Below are 27,429 nucleotides of genomic sequence, written 5' to 3'. Positions count from 1 at the left end.
CAAAAATGTTCATAGCAGCACTATTAAAGAGTTAAAAAACAAAACCAAAAAACTGGAAGCAACCCAAATATCTATCAGTGTTGAAGCCAAATAAATTATGTCACACAAGGGAATACTATACAACAGTGTGAACTAATGAACTGTAGTTACGTGCTGCAAATGTTTGAAACTGGAGAACTTAATGTTGAATGGAAAAGTCACAGACAGATACCTATATTTTCACTTATGTATCATTGTAAATATGTCAACCAAACAATAATATGTTTAAGGGTGCAAACACATGAAATTAAATTACAAGAAAAATAAGGGATACAGAAAATTTAGGATAACTTTTAGTTCTAATTGAAGAAGAAAGTTAAGGAATTGTAGAAAGGCACAAAGAGAGCTTGAAAGGTCACAGGGGACACAGGTATTCATGATATATTTCTTTTTTTTTTTTTCTTTTTTAAGATTTTTATTTATTTATTTGACAGACAGAGATCACAAGTAGGCAGAGAGAGAGAGAAGGAAGCAGGCTCCCTGCCGAGCAGAGAGCCCGATATGGGGCTCGATCCCAGGACCCTGGGATCATGACCCGAGCCGAAGGCAGAGGCTTTAACCCACCGAGCCACCCAGGCGCCCCCATGATATATTTCTTATATATGTAATGGAAAAAAATTTTTGGCTAGTAAATATTTAAAATTTTTTAAAAGGAAGCGAGTATTTTCATCTTATAAATTTTGAAAAGTAATGCAATAACACATGAGAAATGTCTCTTTTTTTAATAATTTTTATTTGTATGTTTTAACTGATACGGTAATAAATCATTCTTAAGCCAATTTAGGATATTGCTTAGGAATGTTCTGAGGTTAAAACAAAATGGATTAATCACCTATCAAAAAAGACATCCTGTCTTCAAAGAAAATGGTTATCAACAGATAACATATTTAACTGCTCTAAAAGCAGAGCTTTATCATTATTATTATTATTATTATTATTATTAAACAGAATAATCTAGTGGCAGTAGTCAGTGCATGGAGTGAATTCCCTCTTATAAAAACTCATCAGCTGTTTTTTGCTAATTAAGATGAATATTATTCCTGTGAAATGAACCAAAAAGTTATATGAAACCAGAAATCCCAAAAGAGATCTATAATCTACAAGAATAATTGCATGCAATTTTAATTGAAGGAAAAGGAGAGAACTGTTTTTAATCTTTGCTTTTTCAATATCTTAAAACTAATCAACCTGTTGGCCAATTAACATTTCTTTACTATTGCTACATCTGACCTAAAAATTGACATTTGATGTATCAGAAACTGTTGTGGAATTTTAAAAGATAAATGGCAAAATGACTTGGCTATAGTTAACTCCAATATGAAATTTTTGTCATTAATGAAATAACTAACAAATTTTTATTAATGTTCTCAGAAATAAAATATATTTTATTATTCATTGAAGACTAGATGCTGTGACTATTCACAGAAATATGCATTCAATCTTTGTTCATTAAGTCAGAATTGGGAATGAGAGGAAAGATCTATTTTGTTGAAGTGCAGATTAATTACACTGAGAAATTTGCTTTATTTAAATAGTTGGCATTTATCTCTAATCTACTAGAAAAACTTGTTAATGCTGAAGATTTATTTTATTTTAAAGTTAGTTTGAATAGATACATGTCAAACAAAATATATATTTACATTTCAATTCAGTTTGTGTAATAATTCAGAAAATGAGTGGCTTGTTTAAATTTGCATAGTTACAAATCAGAAAGAAATAATTGGAATGAGGAGCTGTTTTAGTTATCCAATAATTTTTTTAAAGATTTTATTTATTTATTTGACAGACAGAGATCACAAGTAGTAGAGAGGCAGGCAGAGAGTGAGAGGGGGAAGCAGGCTCCCTGCTGAACAGAGAGCCCGATGTGGGGCTTGCTTCCAGGACCCTGGGATCATGATCTGAGCCGAAGGCAGAGGCTTTTACCCACTGAGCCACCCAGGCGCCCTAGTTATCCAATTAGTTGTTATGTTGAACCGATCTAGGTTATGGAGGAAAGTTTATTTTTTTTTCCCTAAAATGTCATGATATGTCAGTTGTACTAAAGATGAGTAGATGTAAAAAGAGAATTATGAATTAAAATTTTGATTGCCCAATACATCAAATTAGCATCTTGACAGAATAAACCTATTCAAAATATACATTTCCAGGGGTGCCTGGGAGGCTCAGTCGTTAAGCATTTGCCTTTGGCTCAGGTCATGATTCCAGGGTCCTGGGATCAAGTCCCCATCGGGCTTCCTGTTGGGTGGGAAGACTGCTTCTTCCTCTCCCAGTGCCCCCTGCTCGTGTTCCCTCTCTCACTGTCTCTCTCTCTCTGTGAAATAAAAAAAACAAAATCTTTAAAAAAAGAGAAATATATATTTCCATATACAGATAGGTATGAATTTGGTTTCCCATTCTTTAGAAAAGACTGATGCTAGATTTTTCCTTCACATTATTTACAGTGTTATTTAAAGCACAGTGAGAAATTTCAGGTTAAATTTTTAGGCACTTTTTTTTTTTTTTTAAGATTTTATTTATTTGCTAGAGATCACAAATAGTCGGAAAGGCAGGCAGAGAGAGAGGGGAAAGCAGGCTCCCCCCCACCCAGCAGAGAGCTCGATGTGGGGCTCGATCCCAGGACCCTGAGATCATGACCTGAGCTGAAGGCAGAGGCCTCAACCCACTGAGCCACCCAGGTGTCACTTTTAGGCACATTTAAAAGATAGTTCTATGAGAAGAATATTATGAAAATGTACAATATATAGTCTCTTATTTACACAATATAATTTGTGTTTTTTGGAGGGTTTGATTTTGTTTTTAAGATTTTATTTATCTATTTATTCGACAGAGAGCGAGCACAGGCAGACGGAGCATTAGGCAGAGGAAGAGGGAGAAGCAGGCTTCCTGCCCTAGCAAGGAGCCTGACACAGGGCTTGATCCCAGGATTCTGGAATCATGACCTGAGCCTAAGGCAGATGCTTAACAAATTTGGATAAAAGGGGCACCTGCCTCTCTGACAACTTGTGATCTCTCTCTCTCTGTCAAATAAATAAAATTAAAAAAAAAATTTGGATAAGACTTTAAATGTAAGTGAATTTCACAAATGAATGAAAATAACCCTTTTAATCATTAAAACCTTTTCATTCTAATGACTCCAAATATCACAATATTATCTTATGCTCTGTATAGTAAGTTTAAAGATACATCATTGTATTGTAAAATTCTAGGGCTAGAAAGGAATTCAGATTTCATAAAAAAAAAATCTTTCAGTATAACTTTCTGATTTAAGACATCAGGAATTTTAAACCCAAAGTACAGGATATATCTTCTCAAAATCATACAGCTAGTCTTTGGTCTCTCAATTCTTAAAGCTGATGAATAGTTATGAAGGGACTCTAACTTTTCAGTTCATTCTCTTGCCCCTCATGGCTTTTATAGTATCCTTTCTCGTTTGTGAGCTAGACAAGTAGATAACAAGTTCTGTTTTAATTTTATGTAAACTGAGAGCAAGTGGGATGAAGTGAGAATTCGGGAAGCATTAAAGTAAACAGGATTAAAATACCTGCTAGAGCACTTTTTTTTTTTTTCTTCCCTAAATTTCTTCTGAAATCGTTGGCCTATGTCCAAACAAAGATGCTGGATATTCGAGATACAACAGCAATATATACTTATATGCTAAGTTTTCACCCTATAATAAGTCACTTTTGAGAAGAAGTTTTTAATCTCAGAAATATTCTATTTGTTCTACTATTGTGTTTATGATTAAGAAATTATTTATTAACATATTTAGGTTAAAAAAAGAACTCTGCTAAAAGTTCCTTATAATTGCCTAATTGTCTATTATACTTTCTTTTCATCTTGGACCTTAAAATAATTTTGCACATTACACTTGCAAAGATGACTCTTGGTTGTAGATGAGTAAATTACACAGATTTTAGATCAGTTTTTTATTATTATTGAGTAGTTTGATTTACTGACTTAAAATTTGAGTTATTTTTAAAGTTTCACCTTCATATTTTAGCTTTTATGTAGGTAGACCTTTTCTCCTTTTTTTAAAAAAAAATTCTTTTTATTTATCTGTAAAAGATTTTATTTTCAAGTAATCTCTATACCCAACATGGGGCTCACATTTACAACAGTGAGATCCAGAATCAGATGCTCTACTGACTAAATCGGCCAGGTGCCCTTAGACCTTTTCTTCTGAAAAAGTTCATAAAATATCACATTCTTTTATACTAAACACCAATGTGAATCTAAAGATTTTTTAAATTACAGTTTTAAAGTGTTTATTTCTTTCACATGCATTTCCTGAATTCTAGGAGTACTTTTTGTATTGTAGTAAAATTAATAAAATTGATAGCTTTAACCTCATTTAAAATACTTCATTGTCTTTTTTTAAAAAAGATTTTATTTATTTATTTGACAGAGAGAGATCACAAGTAGGCAGAGAGGCAAGCAGAGAGAGAGAGGAGGAAGCAGGCTCCCTGCAGAGCGAGAGCCCGATGAGGGACTTGATCCCAGAACCTGAGATCATGACCTGAGCTGAAGGCAGAGTCTTAACCCACTAAGCCACCCAGGTACCCCAAGACTTTATTTATTTATTTGACAGACAGAGATCACAAGTAGCAGAGAGGCAGGCAGAGAGCGAGGAGAAAGCAGGTTCCCTGCTGAGCAGAGAGCCCAATGCAGGTCTCGATCCCAGGACCTGAGCTGAAGGCAGAGGCTTTAACCCACTGAGCCATCCAGGCACCTTTTTTTTTTTTTTTTAAATCCAAGTAATCTTCAATTTCTATTTTGGTTCCTTCTGTGACTAGGTGAAAGGGTCTTTTTGTTTTTGTTTTTTCCTTTTTTAAAATTGTATAAGATCATTTTGATTATGCAATAGGCACACGTAGTATTTCCTCTATTATATATATCTATATTTCATTAATAATAAATACACTATTTTAAGTTAACTATTGAAATAATACTTTCATTCTGATTACAAAAATAATACATATATTTTTTAAAGATTTTATTTATTTATTTGAGATAGAGTGAGAGTGAGTGAGCGAGCAAGAGCACAAGTAGGGGGTGTGGAGGGGGGCAAAGAAAGAGGGAGAAATAAGTTTTCCACTGTGCTAGGAGCCCAACACAGGGCTTGATCCCAGGACCCTGGGATCATGACGTGAGCGGAAAGCAGATGCTTAACCAACTGAACCACCCAGGCACCCATAATACATATTTATTATACGGAATGAAGATGGAGTGAAGACTATTAAACTACCCATATTCTCACTGTTTTGTGCACCTTTTGTGAAACTTTTCTAAGCTTACCACCAGGATGCTCTCAATTTTCTCTCCATTGGATACACATGCACACGTGTACACAACATATAATATATGTATTCTGTGCCTTGCTTTTTCACTTAATAGCACTTTTGATGATTGGTTTATTTCAAAGAGTTTTTTTTCTACTGTGGGAAATTCCTACTTTTTATAGGGACTATCCAAGACCACTGGGGGGAAAAAAAACTTCATAGGAGACAGTAATAACTTCCTGAGAAATGTCACTTTACATTGACCTTTCCCAATCAATAAAATTAATTTTTATTGTTATTTGAATTGTAAAGAGGTTATGATTAAGACTAAAACTAAATATTACCTTTTTGCATCATAAAAATGTAAAGGCAAGAAAACTATGTGTTTAAAAAAAATCATACAGTAGCTAGCTTGCCTAGGAGAAGTTATGATATATACTTTTAAAAAACAAACACTTTTAAATTCACAGATGCTGCAAAGCCCTGGTCAAACATAAATTACAATCAGTTTTTATGTAACAGTAAAAATTCCAAAGGACTCTTACTCACCCACTCTCAATATGTATCACAGATACGCTTTTTCTCTATGTTCATAGAATATAAACCACATTTATTTCTGTATCTGTGTATATTTTAAAATAAATTACCCCCAGAAAACAAAATCTTGACTCCACTGTGTTCAAATTCCATACAACAAAGAAAACAGAAACCTTATATTCCCTTCAAAGAGCCTGTAGCATATATGGTGAGAATTTTGGAATGCTTATAGAATTTGAATGCAGCATCCATTTATTTCAAGAGTATAAGCTATCTTATGATTATCAGATCATTTAATATATTTAGCAAATGCCACTCCACTTTTATTATAGCAATTCACTTTTTCTTGTTTGTGTTGAGTACTATCATATATAGAAAGAGTTCTTTACTTACCATTCTGGGAAAGATGAAATTTATCATTATGCCATAAATACCCTGGAAAGCAAAGAAAATATTGTTATTTATTATACCTCCATCCACAGGGGTTCTAACCACCAAATGTCATGCATCAGCAGCAAAACAAAAATGAAGTAAATCTATTGCAGAAAGCATGAATCAGTGTTCTAAGAATTATTGAACACGTATTGCATGCCTGTGGACAGAGCTACTTTAAGACTAAGCAGTTGTTGTGATAAGTAATTTCAAGGTCAGAAATAAAACATTTTATTTTCCCCAAACAAATATTATAGGATTAAGAAAATATTGCCAATTAACTGTTTATTCTTCTCCCCTTAAGCTCAGTTGAATCTTTCAATGATACAGATAGGACAGCTATGCCTAAAACTCTTGAAGGGGAAACTGAGGGTCATTCTACTTTCTTGAAATCAACATTAATGACTATTTATTAAAAAATCTAAATTAGTTTCCTGTTTGGATTCTTGAACTGGAAATCTAACGTAGGAACTGAGAAACAAAATTAGGAGTCCAAACTTCTACTTTTTCATACTAAATAAATGATAATAAAGCATTATTTATATATTTATATGGTTTTCTGTTGATTAAAAATAAGGTTTTAAATCGCATCACACAAAATTAGAGCAAAATCATGTTTTAAAAAGCTATTTACTCTTGAATTTATTGTGTTCTTTAAAGATTTTTAATCAACACTTTCACATTTAATAATTAGCTAAAAAAAAAAAAAAACTTTCTTAATGTCAATAGTTCTAATATAAAGAAACATGTCCAGATGTGAGAAAAAATGCTTTTCTCATATCCTGATAATGTTATTACATATTGGTCATTTTCCATTCCTCTACTTAATTATTTTTTAAATATCATAAACTTAACTTAGAGAAAAACACAATGAGTTCATCTCCCTTAACCTCTCTATCAAAACTAGATGATGGCTAAGGAAATTTTAATAGATAACATACTCAGAAAAGGGTTTTTACCTGAATTTTTGAATAATGATATTTCAGACCCTTCAGGATTATTTTTGAATGAAGTAAATTTGAATAAAAATTTATCATGTGTTAAGTAATCTGAATCACTATTTCCAAAAAAGATAATGCTTCTACAAATGAAAACTAGCTAAAATTTCAAATGGCAAATACATATTTTTAAGTAAGCTCTATGCCTAACGTAGGGCTTGAACTTATGACTCTGAGATCAGGAGTTGCATGCTCTAATGACTGAGCCAGCCAGGTGCCCTTAAATGACAAATTTTGGTGTTCACAAAATTTGCTTTTTCCTAGAGAATAAAATTAAGATTTGAAGTGTGTCCTACTTAGATTTTGACATCAAAGATACCTTTTTTAGACATTTATATTCTTAAAGAAATATTTGGGTAGAAAATATGGAACTCTGAAATTCTGTAGTGATTCAGGAATTCTGCCAATGAGTGTAGTTTCTTTTAAGAAAACTATTTTTGTACTTAATTGTAAATATTAATAATTTATTTCAAAATTTATATTTATTGATTTTTCTTGAAATATTTTAATGGAAAAAACTCTTTAACTTAGAAATATTTTACTAATGTCGTGCTTATTCCCAAATAATTATCAATACAATATTTGATATTATAATTCATATTTATAATTTCTAAACTGCTAAAAAAAAAAAAAGTAAAGTATTTTTAAGCACCAGCTCCTGAAGAGGGCAGCACGTTCTAGATATTATTGAATTCTAAGCTCAAATATGACAGCTTTGGCTTTAGTATACTTTTTTAAAGAACTTGAGGGGAAAAAATTGGATATTTTTTATAGAAGTCTGCTCCCATGATACAATAAACTAGCAGAAATTCTAGGCAGCTGTAGACCAAGGTCAAAACTGTATTTGATTATTAAAAGAGAACATTCAAATTAGACACCTAAAGCAATGTATTTAGAAAGGGAACAACAAAATACTAGTAAGGAGACTTTCCATGAGGAATGTGTTTTATCTTAATACTGTAGATAACTTTTCCTATTGGCAGTGCATTGACTGTCAAAACTACTAAAGGGGTTAGATTTAATTATCTCACTTCTTGCACATTTCATCTCAATTGCTATGGCAACATTCAGTTGCCTCAGCAGCAATGCACACTTTAATCAGATATTTCCTCCTTATTTCTCTATGAGCCAAAACTGTGTAGTCAAATTTACAACCAAGTCCTGATGAATCTGATAACATTTCCTACAATTTAATGGGCAACTTGCCCCCACCCACACATATAAATATTTTCAGAGAGGCTTGTAACTGTTGGACAAGTATAAGACTTGATAAGAATATACATTTGGACTTTCCTATTTCACAGATTTTTTTTTTTCTCTCTCTTTCTGCCACCATTCCTTTATTAGGAGTTTTTTTTACCAATTTGAAACTCAATCCATCAAGTCGCTGCAATGGGTCATCTAACCTCAGTGGGAGAGCCAATGAGTAAGGAAAACAGCCTCTCACATTCAAATGTAAACTTTCCTGAAGAAGCCTATTGATTTATTTGCATTTTATCTGAATATACTTGGAATTGGCACATTAAAGAGCCTCATTCTATTTCTTGAAAGCAGGTAAGAGAAGGAAGGAAAAATAACTGAAGACAAAGCAAAACGTGATGGTATAGGAGGAAAACTGTAGGGTTTCAGACTTATACAGAAGGCCAAGCATGAAGAAAATTTAGTCGAGCTTCAGTAATAGCAATTTTAATGAGAAGAAAAAGCATGATCCATTAAATTGTTGATGTCACTTGGGTGAATATTAACCATCTACATTGTTGGACAAATATAATCATGTTAGCATTTTGCAAAAGACTAGAGAAACTTTTGTGGGCATATAAGGAATATTCAAACTGTCTTCAAGTCTGATTTAAAAGGTTAGCTCATTATATTTTCATAAATGCTTGAAATTTCTCAAATAGTAACTATATTTTAATTTGATACTGTATAATAATTTTGGGGGGAAACTGTAATTAAGAAGCAAAGTGTTCTAAGGTGTTCCTAACAATTTTAGGGGCTGCTAAAATTTGTATTTAGATAGCAAACATTTAATCCCAAAGTTCTCATAGTTTTCTGGTGAGAAATTTTACACCAGTAGATTACAGTAATATTTCAGCATGATTTTTCAATCACCTTTTAGTAGTGTCCAGTAAAATTTTCATTAACAGAAGCAAACAAAAAAGATGCTTTCTGTAGCTGGGTCTACTAGTCTGACATTTTAATAACAATTTCTGATTGTATCTTAGGTATTATAGACCATTAAATATAGTATTCAATTAAAACTTAACCAAACATAAAAAAGATTATTTAACCTTAAATTTATATTTAAGTAAGTTGTATATATTTTTTTATTTTAATTGAGCTGATTATTAACAGACTATGTTCAAAACTGCTCATTAATGATGAAGTTTGGATGCCATATAACCTTAGGAGTAGCCGAAGGAAGAGTAGTTTAATTAAAGAGAAACCTGCAGAGGAAGAGAAGCATGGAAACTATCTTTAAATATTCAAAGGACTTTTTATATAAAGGAGACAGTGAGTATCTAGAAAACCAAGAAAAATGGCAGAGAAGTGGATTCCAGCTCTATATAAAGAAAATTTTAAAACAATTAGAATTGCTCAAACAATGGCTCAAGCTATGAAGCAGTAAGTTCCTCATCTAGGCATATTTTATAAACTGTTTGCATACGGACTCTTTATTTTCTGCTGTTTGGATTCTGGAACAACACTGTAGAAAATGTGGTAAAATCACTCCACAGATTGAGATCTGGGAGTTCAGATGAGTCACTTCTTAATGAATTTTTCAAGTACCAGTGCTTTATGTCAGTATGGAAACCAAGCAATGATCTGCAAACAGCATATTCAGCAGCAAGTTTGCAAATCCTACTCTGGAGAAATGGTCTAAATGAGAAAAACAAACAGTTCTTAGTGAAGAGTTATCTAAAACCTCCAAGGAGACATGTAAATCGGTCCTAATTGGCATTCTTTCAAGAACCTCAGTAGATGCCAGGGAGTGACTAGGGGTGAAGAATGAGTTTCCCTTTCAGTCTTCGCTTGGCTCTTCTACCTAAAGCTGGGGTGTTGCCAGACAACGTATGCCGCTGACTGTCAGACATGTTCTCTGGATGAAAGGGAGATGTTGGCAGTATCCTCAAACTCTATATTCACTTAAGAAATAATAATTGCTCAATTAAGCGTCCAGAGCTTTTTTTTTTTTTTTTCCCTGCACCCAGAGAAATTAAACATTGAAGAGAAAATTGCATGGGATGTGGGAATACTCACCTTCCCCAAGATTGCTGAAGAAGATAAGGGAAGGTTGTAACTAATCTGAAGATGATAAATAAAAGGAAATTGCTGGTTCTTTAACCAAAGTGATGGGCACTTTTTGTTTAATACCAGATCCTATAACGTTCTAGTTTATGTTACTTATAGTCTTTTTGCTCAGTTTGGTTTTGAAATTTCCTTGTGTGATCCTGCTCTCAAATCACACTGAAGAAAACAAGAGGCTCACAAAAGGTCTTGCATAATATCTAACCTTAATGTACTCTGGTGCTGTTGTTTGGAGCATGCAACCTTTTGAAGGGTGACTGTCTTCCAGAAACATCCGTTTCTATCCAAAGAGCCAATGGGTAGTTTTGCTACTATAAGAAAAGCTAACTTTGATTTTTACCCTCAAAGGATATGGGATGTTACCTACTTCATTTTCTCTCTCGTTGCTCCTCCAGGCTTTTTCAGTTGAAGCCTTTATATTAACTTATGTTGTTTAAAATTCTACCTGCTGAGGTTTAGCTGGCAAATGGTCTTGAAACTTGTTTCCAAACTGCTCACCCACAAAAGCTTTTACTAGCCAGTTCCATTTGGTTGGCTATACTCCAAAACAGTCTCTGGTGAACAAAAACATTAGCTACAGAGAAACAGAAACTTCCATGGCACCCTGGAGGAACTTTTTGATCCAAAAGACACTACTAGTAAACCAAAGTGTCATTGCAAATTCATGAACATTTCCTTATGTCATGAAAAGCGGTAGGAGGAAAGGGCTGCATTTGTGCAATGATTGTTCCATGTGTGTAAACCTAGTTCCTGACTCGAGATCAAAGACTGTCTTCCATCAACAAGTATTTATTTAGTGCATACCATGTCTGAAGCCTAAAGAGTCAGAAAAGGACAAATAAGGGCTATTTTAAAATTCTGCTATTTGTTGAACGAACGAAGAAAGACATATTGCCATCCTATTAAAAAACCCTTCATCATCTGTAAGATCATAAAATTAACATGAAACCAAGCACAGTATCCCTGTCTTGTCTCTATCAGTTAAAATGTTTAATCTATTTGATGCCACAGAAAGTTTTAATATATTTCAACAGCACTACTCCCTTCATTTAGGTAGTTTTTACAACAAAAAAGCACAAATCATGTTGCTTTACCCCGTATGGCCCTGCACCTCCACATCTACCCATTTGCCCTATATGTCTGTGGAGCATAAGGCATCTCTACTGAACTGTTTCTTCTCCATTTGTGAGCTTAAGGAAAGCAGGGAAATTCTGTGTTTTTGTTTGCATTCTGACCAATGCAACAGTGCCTAGTAAACAATACTAAACGTTTAGAAAATGATTATTCAATGAATAATGAATGATAATAAATAAGAAGAATGAAATGGTACTGACCTAAATGCAGGAATGTTCAGCAAGGTTAGTGTGGCTTGAAATGGTGTTGGTTTCATGAAAGGTATAGGATTTTTTCCATGGGCCTTCAGAAACAGATAGGATTTAGATAAAGGGGGAAAGGAAATAAAACATTTCTAGTGGTGTTAAGATTATGAGCAAAGGGATTGTTTGGATGCAGAGATATTAATGAAAGGACTTCATTCTTTTTGATGGGACCATGGGTTGTGTAATGGGATAGTGATTTTATTTGGTTTAGATTCATGGAGGTTGTGTAGTACTGTTTCTCAACCTTTAGTTTGCATTCGTGGGGATTTTGGTAAACTGCAGACTCTAATTTAGTAGGTCTGGATTGAAGTATGAGATTATCTATTTCTAACAAGTTCCCACGTGATGTTGGTGCTGGTGCTGTATTCTGAATTGCAAGACTATGGATGATTCTTGAGTCTAGACACAGTCATATGGGCTTGATACAGCAGTTATTTGAAAATTACTCCATGTTTTCCAGCAGTTTTGGCATGATGAAAACTGCATGAAAGAAGATTAGTGTGTCAACCTTATGAATATAAGGTTCCTTATGTTAAGGAAGAAAGAATGTGGATATAGGAAAACCAGCTGGGAAGCTGTCTTACACTTTATCTGCATATTTCACAGATTTGGTTTTCAATTACTTGTTGATTGATTAGTTTGTGTGGACATGGTCAATTCAAAAGTACTTTCTCAGTGGAATAACTGTGGGCCCACTGACTTTTTGAAAACAAGTCAAGTTTAGATAAAACACACGGGGAATTCGTGCTCTTCCCTTCCTCTCCATCTGGAAAAACTGCATTCCTTCTTAAAAATAGTTGAAATGTTAGCTCTTCTGTTCTTATCATAGTATAAAATTGTAAGTGTACCCTCACATGTATGTCTCAGACTCTGATCTTATTTTATCATATAGATAATAATAATAATAATAATAAAACAATAGTAATACAACTTATGTTTTTTGACTGCCAGGCAAATTGCTAAGTTTTATCATTAAATCCTTATAACAATGCTGTGAGGAATACTGCTATTATCATCGCCATTTCTATAGATGGGGAAAAAAAGAATACTTGCATGCCTTAATAAGGTGTTAGTTATAGGCCAATACATATATTTACTCAGAGTGCAAAGAGAGCATGCTTGGCATGGGGGTGTCTAGCTATGTGCTAGATGAGAGGCCCTTCCCACAGGCTGGCACTGGAAGGAAGAGAACTATCTCAGCCTGGCATGAAGGAGCAGCAGCTGGGGAAGCCAGAGCAGATGTGTAGCCACTGAACCAATCAGGAAGTGGCCTTGATTGATCAATGTTCCCAAACTAGTTTTAAGAATCCTTTCTGTCTGGAGCAAGATGGTGGAGTAGTAGGAAACCTAATATCATAGGGTCCCAGGAGTTCAGCTATAGGTATTCAACCATTCTGAACACCTACAAACTCAACTGGAGATCGAAGCAAAAAGCAGCAATTCTAGGAACAGAAAAGTGACCACTTTCTGGAAGGTAGGAGAAGTGAATCTGAGGTGATATACAAGAAGAGAGACTTCGGGGGGAGGGGCCAGCTCCTGGCAAGTGGCAGAGCATCGGAGCACAAAATCAGAACTTTTAGAAGTCTGCTCCACTGAGGGACGTTGCTCCAGAGGCTAAGCTGGGGGTGGAGCCCTCATGGGGACAGTGTGGTCTCAGAAGCCATCAGGTCACAAAAAGACCAGGGGTGTCTGATGTGGCAGAGCTAACAGGTATCAGAGTGGGGAAGCTGGCTGCAGAGATGAAGCCAAGCAGTGGGCTCTCAGCTTGAGGTTACCTTAAACTGTTATCCAAGGCATATTCAGGCCACCGCTCTTTGAGTGGCAAATCCGGGTAGGCTGCCTCCTTCCTCCTCTGTGAGAGGTGGTGTGGGAGCATGTTGCAGGAATCCGCTGGGGTTGGAGACTCCAAACAGGGCCATGACCAGACATAGAAATGCTTGGTCACGGGCTGTGTGAGCTCAGAGTGTGGCTGGAGACCATGGAGACGGGAGAGGTTGACTGCTTTTCTCTGAGGGTACACTGAGTACTGCGGCCCTGAGCTCTCGGCTTTACAGGGCCAGGGATTGGGAGGTCAACATTTTTATTCCTGTTCTCCAAAGCTCTACGGAGAGCGTTCAGGGAAAAAAGCTACGGAAAAACAAAAATGAGCAGATTGCTTAACCTGGCCCCTGGCAAGGGAGGTGCAATTCTGCCTCTGGTAAAGACATTTAAGAATCACTTTAACAGCCCCCCCTCCCCCCCAATAGAAGATCAACAAGAACATTCAGCCAAGACCAAGTTTACTGATCAATGAGAACTGCACACTTCAGAGCTACAGGAATACAGCACATAGAATTCATGACTTTTCCTCATGATTCTTTAGTTTTTCAAAGTTAAAGTTTTCAGATTTTTTTTTTAAAGATTTTATTTATTTATTTGACAGAGGGAGAGAGATCACAAGCAGGCAGAGAGGCAGGCAGAGAGAGAGGAGGAAGCAGGCTCCCTGCTGAGCAGAGCGCCTGATACAGGGCTCAATCCCAGGACCCTGGGATCATGACCTGAGCTGAAGGCAGAGGCTTAACCCATTGAGCCACCCAGGTACCCCCAGATTTTTTTTTTCTTATTCTAATTTTTAAATTTTTCCTTTTTCCCCTTCTAACAATTTTTAAATATTTTATCTTATCAATATCTTTAAAAAATCTTTTAAATTTTTCATTGTTATAAATTTTCATTGTTATAGTCATATTCTATCCCTTCATTGTATTTAATCTTATTTTCTTTTTTTAACATATAAGTTTTTCTTTCTTTAAAATTTTGGGATACAGTTTCTTCTAATAGATCAAAATATACCCTAAATCTAGCATTTTGTTCTAGTCTCCAGTCTGATAACATTCTTCCCCCCACCACTTTTTTAAACAACTTTTTATCTTATCAATTCCTTTTTTAGAATCTTTTTAAATTTTTCATGTTTACAGTCATATTCTATCCCTTCATCATGTTTAACCTTATTTGTGTGTGTGTGTGTATATATGTGTGTGTGTGTGTGTATATATATATATATATACACAAAACACAAAAGAAAGAAATTTTTTCTTTCTTTAAAATCCATGGGAGACAGTTTCTTCTAACAGACCAAAATACACCAAAAATCAAGTGTGTGGCTCTGTTCTAGTCTATATATATATATATATATATATATATATATATATTTCCTTCCTTCTGCTCCTTGGTTTTGTATCTCTTCTGACTTGGTTACTCTATATTTTTCTGGGGTCATTGTTACCCTTTTAGTATTTTGTTCTCTCATTCATCCATTATTATATGGATAAAATACAAGGTGGAAAAACTCACATCAAAAAAAAAAAAAAAAGAACAAGAGGCAGTACTGATGGCTAGGGACCTAATCAATACAGACATTAGTAATATGTCAGAACTAGAGTTCAGAAGGACAACTATCAAGGTGCTAACTGGGCTTGTAAAAAGCACAGAAGATACTAGAGAATCTACTAGAGAAAAGAGCAAAGAAGATACTAGACATTCTAGAGACTCCCTTTCTGGAGAAGTAAAAGAACTAAAATCTAACCAAGTTGAGGGGCGCCTAGGTGGCTCAGTGGGTTAAAGCCTCTGCCTTCGGCTTGGGTCATGATCCCAGGGTCCTGGGATCAAGCCCCACATCAGGCTCTTTTCTCAGCAGGGATCTTGCTTTCCCCCCTCTCTCTGCTTGCCTCTCTGCCTACTTGTGATCTCTGTCTGTCAAATAAATAAATAAAGACTTTTAAAAAATAAATAAAAAAAAATAAAATCTAACCAAGTTGAAATCAAAAAAGGTATTAATGAGGTATAATAAAGAATGGAGGCTCTTACTACTAGGATAAATGAGGCAGAATAGAGAATTAGTCATATGGAAGACTAAATGATGGAGAATAAAGAAGCTGAGCAGAAGAGAGACAAACAACTACTGGACCACAAGGGGAGAATTCGAGAGGTAAGTAATACCATAAGATTAAACAATACTAGAATAATTGGGATCTCAGAAGAAGAAAGAGAGAGGGGGGCAGAAGGTATATTGGAGCAAATTATAGCATAGACTTTCCCTAATTTGGCAATGGGGACAAGCATCAAAATCCAGTAGGCACAGAGAACCCCCCTCAAAATCAATAAAAATAGGCCCACACCCCATCATCTAATAGTAAAACTTACAAGTCTCAGAGACAAATAGAAAATCCTGAAAGTAGCTCAGGACAAGAGGTCTGTAACATTCAATGGTAGAAATATTAGATTGGCAGCACACCTATCCACTGAGACCTGGCAGGTCAGAAAGGACTCGCATGATATATTCAGAGCACTAAAGGAGAAAAATATGCAGCCAGGAATACTATATCCAGCTAGGTTGTCATTGAAAATAGAGAGACAAAAAGCTTTCAAGACAAATAAAAACTAAAAGAATTTGCAAACACCAAACTAGCCCTATAGCAAATACTGAAAGGGGTCCTCTAAGCAAAGAGAGAGCCTTAAAGTAACAAACCAGAAAGAAAAGAGACAACATACAGTAATAGTCACCTTACAGGCAATACAATGGCAAGACATTCATATATTTCATTAGTTACCCTGAACATAAATGGGTTAAATGCCCCAATCAAAAAACATAGGGTATCAGAATGGATTAAAAAAAAAAAAAAAACCATCGATATGCTGTCTACAAGAAACTCATTTTAGACCCAAAGACACCTCCATATTTAAAGTGAGGGGGTGGAAATCAATTTACATGCTAAGGGACATCAAAAGAAAGCTGGGGTGCAATCCTTATATCAGATAAATTAGATTGTAGGCCAAAGACTATAGTAAGAGATGAGGAAGGACACAATTTCATACTCAAAGGGTCTGTCCAACAAGATCTAACAATTTTAGATATCTATGCCCCTAACATGGGAGCAGCCAATTATATAAACTAATTAATAACGAATCAAAGAAACACATCAATAATAATACAATAATAGTAGGGGACTTTAACATCCTCCCCCACCAATGAATGGACAGATCATCTAAGCAAAAGATCAACAAGGAAATAAAGGCTTTAAATGACACCCTGGACCAGATGGACATTGCAGATATATTTAGAACATTCCATCCCAAAGTAACAGAATGCACATTCTTTTCCAGTGTGCATGGAACATTCTCCAGACTCGATCATATCCTGGGTCACAAATCAGGTCTCAACGAGTATCAAAAGACTGGGATCATTCCCTGCATATTTTCAGACCATCATGTTTTGAAACTAGAACTCAACCACAAGAGGAAAGTTGGAAAGAACTCATATATACGGAGGCTAAAGAGCATCCTACTAAAGAATGAATGGGTTAACCAGGATATTAAAGAAGAATTGAAAAAATTCATGGAAACAAATGAAAATGAAAACACAACGGTTTAAAATCTTTGGGACACAGTAAAGGCGGTCTTGAGAGGAAAGTATATAGCAATATAAGCCTTTCTCAAGAAATAAGAAAGCCTCAAGTACACAAACTAACCCTACACCTTAAGGAGGTGGAGAAAGAACAGCAAAGAAAGCCTAAACCCAACAGGAGGAGAGGAATCATAAAGATTGGTGCAGAAATCAATGAAATAGAAACCAAAAGAACAGTAGAACAAATCAATTAAACTAGGAGCTGGTTCTTTGGAAGAATTAATAAGATTGATAAACTCATGGCCAGACTTACAAAAAGAAAAGAGAAAGGATCCAATTTTTTTTTAAAGATTTTATTTATTTATTTGACAGAGAGAGATCACAAGTAGGCAGAGAGGCAGGCAGAGAGAGAGAGAGAGGAGGAAGCAGGCTCCCTGCTGAGCAGAGAGCCCGATGCAGGACTCGATCCCAAGGCCCTGAGATCATGACCTGAGCCGAAGGCAGCGGCTTAATCCACTGAGCCACCCAGGCACCCCAAGGATCCAATTTAATAAATCATGAATGAAAGAGGAGAGATAACAAACAATCCCAAAGAAATACAATTATAAGAACATATTATGAGCAACTAAACACCAGCAAATTAGACAATCTGGAAGAAATGGATGCATTCCTAGAGAAGTATAAGCTACTAAAACTGAACCAGGAAGAAATAGAAAACCTGAACAGACCCACAATCAGTAAGGAGACTGAAGCATTAATCAAAAATCTCCCAACAAACAGCCCAGGGCCAGATGGCTTCCCAGGGGAATTCTACCAAACATTTAAAGAAGAATTAATCCTGAAACTGTTCCAGAAAATAGAAATGGAAGGAAAACTTCCAAACTCATCAAGCATTACCTTGATCCCCAAACCAGACAAAGACCCCATCAAAAAGGATAATTAGAGACCAATATCCTTGATGAACACTGTTGCAAAAATTCTCACCAAAATACTAGCCAATCCATTAAAAGGATTATTCACCACAACGAAGTGGGATTTACACCTGGGCTGCAAGGTTGATTCAACATCCACAAATCAATCAATGTGATACAAAACTTTAATAAAAGAAAGAACAAAAACCATATGATACTCTCAATAGATGCTGAAAAAGCATTTGACAAAGTACAGCATCCTTTCTTGATCAAAACTCTTCATAGTGTAGGTATAGAGGATACATACCTCAATATCATCAAAGCCATCTATGAGAAACCCACAGCAAATATCATTCTCAATGGGGAAAAACTGAGAGCTTTTCCCCAAGGTCAGGAACAGGGCAGGGCTGTTCATTATCACCCACTGCTACTCAACATAGTACTAGAAGTCCTAGTCTCAGCAATCAGACAACAAAAAGAAATAAAAGGCATCTGGACTGACAAAGAAGTAGTCAAACTCTCACTCTTTGCAGATGATATGATACTTTGTGTGGAAAATCCAAAAGACTCTACTCCAAAAGTGTTAGAACTTATATAGGAATTCAGTAAGCATCAGGGTATAAAATCAATGCACAGAAATCAGTTGCATTTCTTTACACCAACAACAAGACAGAAGAAAGAGAAATTAAGGAGTCAATTCCATTTTCAATTGCACCCAAAACCATAAGATACCTAGAAATAAACCTAACTAAAGAGGCAAAGAATCTGTACTCAGGAAACTATACAGTACTCATTAAAGAAATTGAGGAAGACAAAGAAATGGAAACTCCTTCCACACTTATGGATTGGAAGAAAACAAATATTGTGAAAATGTCTATGCTAACTAAAGCAATCTACACATTTAATGCAATCCCTATCAAAATACCATCAATTTTTTTCAAAGAAATGGAAAAAATAGCCCCCAAATTTATATGGAAACGAAAAGACCTTGAATAGCCAGAAGAATGTTGAAAAAGAAAACCAAAGTTGGCAACATCATAATTCCAGATTTCAAGTTCTATTACAAAGCTGTGATCATCAAGACCGTATGGTACTGGCACAAAAACAGACACATAGATCAATGGAACAGAATAGAGAGCCCAGAAATAGACTTTCAACTCTATGGCCAACTAATCTTCAACAAAGCAGGAAAGAAGGTCCAGTGGAAAAAAGACAGTCTCTTTAACAAATGGTTTTGGGAAGATTGGACAGACACATGCAGAAAAATGAAACTGGACCATTTCCTTACACCACACATAAAAATTGACTCAAAATGGATGAAAGACCTCAATGTGAGACAGGAATCCATCGAAATCCTTGAGAAGAGCACAGGCCTTTTTGACCTCAGGCACAGTAACTTCTTCCTAGAAACATTGTCAAAGGCAAGGGAAGCAAGGGCAAAAATGAACTATTGGGACTTCATCAAGATCAAAAGCTTTTGCAGAGCAAAGGAAACAGTCAACAAAACCAAAAGATAGCCAACAGAATGGAAGATGATATTTGCAAATAAAATCAGATAAAGCGCTAATATCCAAATCTATAAAGAATTTTTCAAACTCAACACCCAAGGAACAAATAATCCAATCAAGAAATGGGCAGAAGACATGGACAGACATTTCTGCAAAACAGACATCCAAATGGCCAACAGACACATGAAAAAGTGCTCAACATCACTTGGGAAATACAAATCAAAACCACAATGAGATACCACCTCACACTCAGAATGGCTAAAATGAACAAGTCAGGAAATGACAGGTGTTGGCGAGGATGCAAAGAAAGGGGAACCCTCCTACATTTTTGGTGGGAATGCAAACTGGTGCAGCCACTCTGGAAAACAATATGGGGGGTTCCTCAAAAAATTGAAAATAGAGCTACCCTATGACCCAGCAATCACACTACTGGGTATTTACCCTAAAGATACAAATGTAGTGATCTGAAGGGGCCTGTGTACTCTAATGTTTATAGCAGCAGTGTCCACAATAGTCAAACTATGGAAGGAACCTAGATGTCCATCAACAGATGAATAGATAAAGAAGATGTGGTATACAGAGAAAATGGAATACTATGCAGCCATTAAAAAATTGGAACTCCTGCCATTTGCAACAACATGGATGGAACTAGAGTGTATCATGCTAAGCAAAATAAGTCAATTAGAGAAAGACAATTATCATATGGCCTTTCTGATATGAGGAATTTGAGAGGAAGGGCAGAAGGTCCTAGGGGTAAATGAAAATGAAACAAGGTGGCGCTGGGGAGAGAGACAAAGCATAAGAGACTCTTAATCTTAGGAAACAAACGGAGTGTTGCTTGGGGTGGAGGGGTAGGGGTAGGTGGCTGGGTTATGGACATTGGGGAGGGTATGTGCTCTGTTAAGTGCTGTGAATTGTGTAAGACTGATGATGCACAGACCTGTACCCCTGAAGCAAATAATACACTATATGTTAATATAATACATTATAATACATTCAGAGAATGATCAGTCAAGATGTGTTCTAAGAAATCCTGGTTTCTTTCTTTTTTATTGTTATTATTTTTTTTAACATTTTTAAAAGATTTTATTTATTTATTTATTTGACAGAGAGAGATCACAAGTAGGCAGACAGCAGGGAGAGAGAGAGGGGGAAGCAGGCTCCCCGCTGAGCAGAGAGTCTTATCAGACTCTGTGGGGCTCCATCCTAGGACCCTGAGATCATGACCTGAGCTGAAGGCAGAGGCTTTAGCCCACTGAGCCACCCAGGTGCCCCACAAATCCTCATTTCTTAGTGTAGCTTCCATTTTTGCTTGATAGCAAATTTGATCCTAAATAATTAAAATAAGAGATTGGAATTTGTGTTTCTTATGTCCTAGGTACTACTTTCAGCAATTTACATGTGTTGTCTCATTTAATGCTCATAATAATCCCATGATTTAGGTGTAATTATTACCCTTGTTTTACATATGAAGAAAATGAGGCACAAAGAGGTTAAATAATTTGTCTAAGTTTCCATATTTATAGAGCATAATTATAGTTTGAACCCTCTATACCATGTTACTGATCTTAGCCTAACTTGTTTTTAGTAATATAGAGTTCTCTTTTCTTAAGTGAACACCATAAATTTCCTCAAATCATATTTGTGGAAAGTTAATTTTCTCACAAGTTAAGAAAGAGTCCATGAAATGTAAGAGGTCTTATTGTTATATTTTTGCTTCTATTAGTACGTCTCAATGCCTGACTAGGAGGAATTCCCCAAGACTGGCAGACATTTAGACATGGGGAAATTTTTTTTCTATGAAAGCATAGCAAATTCCAGATATCCTGGGACTCCCATGCTCCTAACTTCTCCAGTCATACTCCAAACCCCTCATGCCCACAGCTCAATTCTACATAAGAATGAGTATTCTCCAAAACAGGGGAAAAGAATATTTGAAGGATAGTCTCCTTTAAATATTTTTTGCCTTTAGGAAAATATAGTCAACCTCTGTGATCCCTTGTTAGGTTAATTATGATAATCTTTCAGCCAGATTTTATTTTAAATAAAAATTCCAGATATAAAAATTATTACTTGATTGACCAACTAAACAAGCATTCAAATACAAGTAGAATATTTTATGCCACACAAACTTAATATTGTAATTTTAAATTTTTTAAAAAGATTTTATTTATTAGGGTACCTGGTGGCTCAGTGGGTTAAGCCTCTGCCTTCTATTATTTGCCATACTATTTAAAAATGGTTGTATTATAGTAATATGGGTAAGTATAAAAATGTTATCTATCCACATATTATTTCTGCTAAGTTTTCTGCCCCTAAGGAAGTATCATAACTTCATTTTAAGGCTTATTTATTTGTCAGAGAGAGAGAGAGAAAGAGAGAGAGAGAGGAGTGCACAAGCAGGGGGAGTGACAGGTAGAGGGAGAGAGAGAAGCAGGCTCACAGCATGGGACTTGATCCCAGGACTCTGGGACCAAAGGTACTAGACCAAAGGTAGATGCGTAACCAACTGAGCCTCCCAGGTGCCCTTCATAATTTCCCATTTAGACAATATTCATTGATGTTTTAATACCTATCAGAGATTTGACTCCTTCCTACTAAATTAAATAAAAAGACCTTTCACATTTAAACAAAAGAAAACAGAAAACCATCACTATAACCATTAGTACCAAACATCTGAGTACCAAACATCTTGTTTTCAATGGAAACCCCACAAAGCATATTGTTCTTTTTAAATTATTTATCTACCTTATTTTAAAAGGGGGGGCCTGCAGTCTACACTTCAGATTGTATTATACAAATTCACAAAATATACATGACTTTTCTATAACCTGAACACTATTTTAGGATTATGACAAAATTTCATGGAAGATGTTGAATTTGAATTTTTTAAGTTATTTTCTTACTTTGAAACAATTCCAAGTTACAAAAATGTTGTAACTGCAGTACAAATAATATTGTTCCTGAATGATCTGAGAATTATGATAATTTGAGAGTAGTAACAACTGAGCACTTGAACATATCTTCCCCACAAACATGGACATCTCTTTATAAATGAAATATAGCCACTAAATTCAGAAAATAGATACTCACTACCATATAATCCTCAGACTGCATTTAAGTTTTGTTGCTGGTTTCAATAATACTCTTGATAGCAAAAGGATCCAGTCTAGAATCAAGCAGTGCATTTCATTATTCTGCCTCTTTAGTCTCTTTTAATCTAGATTTCCTCAATTTCCCCATAATTTTCATGGATTTGACCTTTAAAAAAATTACAACTTAGTTATTTTGCAAGATGCTCCTTGTTTGAGGTTTATCTTCTATTTTCCTATTACTGGATTTAAATTGTCTGCCTTTAAAGAATCATGAAAGGGATTTTTTTGTTCATCTCACAGTACCCTATCATTTGGTACATTACTTGTGAAGTTAGTATTAATTCACAATTAAGGTGATCATGTAAAAGAATTTTTGGTAAGTATATTATGGAGAAGTACATTAACTTTCAACTTACTGACTTACTACGATAAATCTAAGCTCATGGATATCCATTTTATCCAATGGGTTATCATTTGCTTTTATTATTATTCACTTTGATCTTCTAATAATCTTAGATATGGGCAGTATGATCTTCTTTAATCTGACTTCTTTCTTTGACATGTCCCTGGCATTTTTTTGAGTACTTCCATATTTTTGTACAATAAGAGAGGCTCTTTTTGTCTTTCTCATGCCCCAGCTGTGCAAACAGCTACTTCTCCAAGCAGTCCTAGTTTCTTTTATTCAGAAATGGTATTTAGAAACCAAGATTTGGGAGGTAGGTGTGCCCATTGTTTGAGTGTGTCATTGTTCTCAGGATTTGGAACTAAGAAAATATATGTAGGAAAAATTCATCTATCCATCTATTTATCTATTTTTCCATATATACACATATTAACATATATCTTCTATCTATATCCATACACTAGGAATTCACACTGATATGTGCATTTTTAAGCCAACACCACAAGATCCAACATAGTTTCTTTCTTTTCATATTTGTAACTTCTTTCTACAACAGTGGAAACCCTATCTCCCAATTTTGCTTAACATATTTATTTGATCAATTTCCTCATGTATATTATCCTATTGATGCTGAACATCCCAGTCCTCCCTCCCTACACCAGATGCTCTTCTCATCCTTCTTGAGCTCCAACATTGCTCTTCAGGCTGCTGAGTTCTCCCTATACTCTATACTCTATAGAGTCTATATACTTATACCTATACTCTCTATGGATGCTAACCTTACTTGTCCCCATCTAATGAGTTGGGACTAAATTATTCAGGAAAGAAAGATAAGTAAAGAGAAGGGAAGATGGAAAGGAAGATGACGAAGAAGAGAACGGGAAGAACTTTTAATATATACTTTTTTAATATTTTATTTATTTATTTGACAGAGAGAGGGATCACAAGTAGGCAGAGAGGCAAGCAGAGAGAGAGGAGGAAGCAGGCTTTCCGCCGAGCAGAGAGCCGGATGTGGGGCTCAATCCCAGCACCCTGAGATCATGACCCAAGCCGAAGGCAGAGGCTTAACCCACTGAGCCACCCAGGCGCCCCGAACTTGTAATATTTTTAAATTGCTTATTTGTCTGTTATGTGGATTCTAATGTCATTGCATATTACATATTTAATTGAAAAATTCTTTTTTTATTGAGTAACTAAAAACAAAATAACAAGTCTACTTTAACTAACTAAACTTCACATATTTGACAAATATTTATTAAGTACCTACTCTGTGCCAGTAAAAATAAATTTTAGTAAAAACCCAATTAACTACAGTTCTCAATTAATCAATATATTTTACTTACTTGCTTTTCAGTGAAATTGGCCCATTATAAGAAATCACATCCAAATTGAAGATTTATTCCAAACAAGGTCAGTCATAAAGTCAGTATGGATTTTACTGTAATTCTCATGACTTATGTATTATACTATATAATAAGAAGTGATATTCAGGATTATGACCCTGAAAGGGAATATGAAACTCAATCACAATCTAAATACTACCATGCTCATTAGAGACATGTTTTAGATATTTTCAACAAATATTGTTTTATTTTGTTAACCATAAAACTATTTTTAGTTTAATTTGGTTTCCCCAAACAACCAATTTCTCATTTATTTATTCATTCTACAAATATTTAGGAAACATATGTGTCAGGCACTGTTTAAGAATCTTAGTGTTAAAACACTAAGATGTTAGTGCTAAAACACTAAGATGTTTTAGCATCTTAATGAGGGGGAAAAAGTCAATAAACAGGCAATTTGTGCTATTCCAGGTATTATAAGTGCAAGAAGAAAAATAAAGAAAGCTAGGGGAACTGCCTTAGACAGATGGTTAATTTAGTTTTCCTTGCCATCAGTTTGTTATTTATCCAATGAGATTTTCCTTCTCAAGGTGAGAAATACATTGTTCTCATATTTGTTTGCTGGATTTCTTTAGTATGTTTGGGTCAAATTTATAGTAAACTCTTAGTTGTATCTAAATCATTTTGAACAGACTAGGCAGATATTAATCAAGATAGCAAATTGGGGAAAGTAAAAGGGAAAGGAAGAATCACTTGAGGAAGGAGTTTGAGTGGATTTTTAAATTAAAAAGGAATCTTCTTCATGTTGCTTAGGTTTTCTATGTGAGTTCTGATATCTTCATGATCTTTAAAAACTATTTTTGTTAAAAAAAATACTTTCAGAGTGGCTGAGTTCTACTTCAAATAATATGCTAATAGCTTATGTATCCTGAACAAGAATGAATGGAAAATGAAGTCATTGAGATAGACAAAAATCTGTAAATCTATTTTTCATCAGCCACTTTCCAGATATGTATGTTTTACTAATTCCTATTAATGGTGATTCTACTTTAATAATTTAAATTATAGATAAATGGCTGAAAACCCTTCTATTATGCTCAAGCAAAATTTGGTATCTTATTTCTTAGCTCAGTAGATTTCTGTCTACTCCAATGATACTGTTATAAATTTAAAGAATTAATAATATCAGTTTGACAGAAAGAAAAATAAGAAAATGAAAGTGATTAAATTCTAGAATAAATTAGTGAATAGAAGTAAGTAGCATCCATATGTGAAAGAAAGAATACTGGACAGGAATTTTGAGATCTGATCTGAACTCTTCCTAGTTCTAGTTAGGTAACTTTGGGCAAACAAATCCTATTTTCTTATCTTGTCTTCTTTTTGGCATAATGAAGATGATGTCAGTTCGTGTCCAAAGTCACCATTTTAGAAACAAAATCCTAGAGGTAAAACCAACAAACCCAATAAAAAAATACCAGCCTCATGTGGTTTGATACATGCACTTTCTCACACTGTACACACATACTGTACTAAAAGAAAAATTATTTTTCAGTCCAATAAGAGAATATGTTGAATACTCAATTATTAAAATTCCTATTCACTACGATTACTGCTCTGTTAGTTTCGATTCTTTCAAAAATTATAATAATCCTCTTAAATGATTAAATTTGAGAAAAAAGAAGGATAGGAGAAATAGCTACATTATATTTCTCTTTTGATGTTTGTTTTTTCAGTACGGTTCACAAAAGACATCTCTATCTCAATCATTTAGACTTTGCATATGTGCAAAAATACATTTTATGAAAAAATTCCCGTTTTATATTATTTCTCAAATAAATAATAATGTACAGGGTTGAATTAGTTTACTCATTCTCAGAGAGAAAGGGACCCAAAATAACTATTGTACTATTAAAATTATTGGAAAAAAAATCCAATAATAAGTTTTGTTAACTATAATAATACCTTGACTTTTTTTTAAAGATTTTTTTAAAAAATTTATTTATTTGACAGATAGAGATCACAAGCAGGCAGAGAGGCAGGCGGGGGGTGGGGGGGAAGCAGGGTCCCAGACCCTGGGATCATGACATGAGTTAAAGGCAGAGGCTTTAACCCACTGAGCCACCCAGGCGCCCCCCTTGAGTTTTATATAATATATTTATTCACAGTAGAGAATACTTTACAAAATATGCATGTGATTTTTCTGGTTCATTTTCAAAGGCATTTTATAAAATACAGATTAAACAGTTTCAAAAATGTATTTCTTTTACTCATTTTGTCTCCATAATATTTAGCATCCTATACTTTCAATTTTAATGAATTATTCCTTTTTAATATGTACCAATTGAGTACACATATTATATACGTATTTACATGTGTATAATGCATATTGTATACATATTATATGCATATGTGCAAAGGCACAATGTGCACTGGCAAGGACCTTATAATTCATATTTTATTTTATTTATTTTATTTTTAAATTTTTTTATATGGGACACTTCACGAATTTGCATGGCATCCTTTGTGCAGGCACCAAGCTAATCTTCTCTGTATCATTCCAATTTTTAGTATATGTACTATGATTGATATTTTAGAAGTTAAAACCAAAATGGAAAAACTTTCCACAAAATAATCAGAATATACAAACAAATAACTCTGAATTTTGATTTTATTTCTTCCTGTACATTATATTATATAAATTCCACTTAATTTTTTTTTAACCAAGCAATACCTGAATCCACTAAAAAATTTCCTCTGACATGCTTTTATACCCCTATCTAAGTTGATGAGCATAAAGCTACTCATTTTTTTTGGCC

The 27,429-nt window shown here is 34.7% G+C and overlaps 1 protein-coding gene and 1 non-coding gene across 33 annotated transcripts in view; both read right to left on the bottom strand.

The window, feature by feature from the left end:
• The window catches only part of ADGRL2 (adhesion G protein-coupled receptor L2), a 613,413-nt gene that overhangs the window by 220,755 nt on the left and 365,229 nt on the right, over window positions 1-27,429 (bottom strand). For all 32 annotated transcript variants that reach the window (XM_044238562.1, XM_044238560.1, XM_044238559.1 and 29 more), the window contains one exon: window positions 6,249-6,290. The gene's annotated coding sequence lies outside the window, so the exon portion shown is untranslated. The remainder of the gene's footprint in view (window positions 1-6,248; window positions 6,291-27,429) is intronic.
• On the bottom strand, window positions 27,097-27,202 carry LOC122901552. The gene has a single exon (XR_006383561.1). It is a non-coding gene; the product is annotated as a U6 spliceosomal RNA (small nuclear RNA).

Source organism: Neovison vison, chromosome 2, assembly GCF_020171115.1.
Source record: "Neovison vison isolate M4711 chromosome 2, ASM_NN_V1, whole genome shotgun sequence".
In the NCBI taxonomy this organism is placed as follows: domain Eukaryota; kingdom Metazoa; phylum Chordata; class Mammalia; order Carnivora; family Mustelidae; genus Neogale; species Neogale vison.
Note: the sequence above shows the minus strand (reverse complement) of the source record. Positions and strands in the feature narration are given on the sequence as shown.